This window comes from Myotis brandtii, unplaced genomic scaffold, assembly GCF_000412655.1.
Source record: "Myotis brandtii unplaced genomic scaffold, ASM41265v1 scaffold640, whole genome shotgun sequence".
Lineage (NCBI taxonomy): Eukaryota > Metazoa > Chordata > Mammalia > Chiroptera > Vespertilionidae > Myotis > Myotis brandtii.
The window spans coordinates 720,691-722,845 of NW_005370461.1; the positions used below are offsets into that span (position 1 = coordinate 720,691).

At 39.4% G+C, this 2,155-nt stretch overlaps 1 long non-coding RNA gene across 2 annotated transcripts in view; it reads right to left on the reverse strand.

Moving 5' to 3' along the window:
* LOC106723779 overlaps nucleotides 1–2,155 on the reverse strand; it is a 119,303-nt gene that overhangs the window by 69,851 nt on the left and 47,297 nt on the right. The gene's annotated exons all lie outside the window — the stretch shown is intronic.

Genomic DNA, 2,155 nt, shown 5'->3' on the forward strand with positions numbered 1-2,155 from the left:
AGATTGTGAGAGGAATGTCCGACTGCCAGTTTAGGCCTGATCCCATGGGAGCGGGCCTAAACCAACAGTTGGACATCCCCCGAGGGGTCCCAGATTGAGAGAAGGTGCAGGCCAAGCTGAGAGAAGCCCCCCACCGTGCACGAATTTCATGCACCAGGCCTCTAGTATTGTAATAAAAATGCAGGTCATCTTATCAACCTACTGCCTTAGTTTCTCAGTTTGCTAAGTTAAGATAACACCATGATACTACTTATTAAACTCACAGCTTTACTTCAGTTTTGCTTAATAGCATGGTAGTTAAAGCATGTGGAGATTTAAGAAAGACCAAAGTTTGAATTCTGGCTTGGCCGCTTCCTTGGTGCTTTGGGACCTCTCTAGGCCTCAGTTTCCTTAGCTGTAAAATCCTGCCGCTGGGTTGTTGCAGTAACCAGCCAGCAAATTCAGGTTGCTTGCTTTCTGAGATCCCTGCAAAGGCTGCATCCACAGTGCAAAGCGGGGTCCCCTCCCTGGCAAGCACAGTCCGTGGTAGGACGTTCTGAGAGCTAGCAGGGCATGGAGAAGATCCATGTATATGCATCCAAGCCATAAAACAACAACAACAAACACCCCCCGAAAACAAAAAAGAACTCCTAATAAACAAGTGAGAAAAAATTTAAATAAAAATTATGAATCAATTTATAAAGTGTGAAAAGCTGGTTGCCAAGTGAACTTCCACTATAAGACTATAGTGGCACATTGAACAAAGTAAGAAACTGGAATGGCAAGTAAACATATGAACAATATGTTCAACTTTCTTAACAATTAATGAAACACAAGCTAAATCAATGAGACATATGTCATATTCATCAGACCGGCAAACATTAGTATCTGATAGTACCAACAGTTTTTAAAGATGCGGAGCAATTAGCTATTGGCCATTTCTATTGGAAGTAGAAATTAGTACCATCACTCTGAAAAGCAATTTCAAAATCCATAAAACTGAAGCTTTTCATGTTTTTAGATGTCTTTTTTAAAAAATTCTTGAACATGTGCACATAAGGATACCCCATTGCTACACTGTGTATATTAGAGAAAAAAATGTGCAATCATTCTAAATGTCCTTTAGTGTAGGGATGGATACATTCACTCAATGGAATATTGTATAGCACTTAAAATGAATATATTAGTTTTACAAGCATTAACATAAATAATCTTTAAAGAATGATGGTAGGTGAAAACAGCAAATTCCAAAAAAAGTACAGTATTTCTTTTTAAAAAACACACAAAACAATAGCTTCTTTATCTATAAATATATTGTAAGAGCATCTGTGGGGAGGATACACAACAATCTCAGGGCAGTGTCCAACCCTGGGAAAGGAAGGACAGCGAAGAAGGAATGGAGGTGGGTCTATTTTATTCCTTTAAAAAAATAGAGAATTATTTCAAAAATACAAAAATCTGAATTAAGTAATAATAATAACAGTAATATGTATTTAATGTTGGTGGTGGTCAGAGAGAAATTTTGTACATTGTTTTCTGACCTTTTGGAGGTATATGAGATGTGTCACAATTAACAATTTTAAAGAGAAATTCAGAAATGTGAGATTATGATTGCTTTTTATCTTACCTGTTTTCTTAAACTCTCTATAATTGTTATACATCAATTTTATAATTAGAAAAGAATATAAGCCCTGGCCAGTGTGGATCAGTTGGTTGAGCAACGTTTCTTGTACCGAAAGATTGCAGGTTCAATTCCACGTTGGGCACATGCCCAGGTTTCGGGGCTCGATTATTAGTAGGGGTGCATATGGGAGGCAACCAATCAATGTTTCTCTCTCACATTGATGTTTCTCTTTCTCTCTCTCATTTCCTCTCTCCCTAAAAATCAATAAAGAAAACATATTTCAAAAAAGAAAATAATATAAGAAAATCTATAATAATAAAAGCATAATATGCAAATCGACCGAACGACCAAACAGCAGAATGACCATCCAGGCAACCTTCTGGATGACCACGCTATGACATGCACTGGCGCCAGGCCAGCCAAGGCGGGTGCCATGTGATTGGTCGGGAGGCCCCACCTTCGCCCCACGATCGCCCTGCAGAGGGAGGCCCAGGCCACCAGCCAGCAGGGCAATTGATGGGGGGAGCTCCACAATCACCCCAAAGAGGGAGG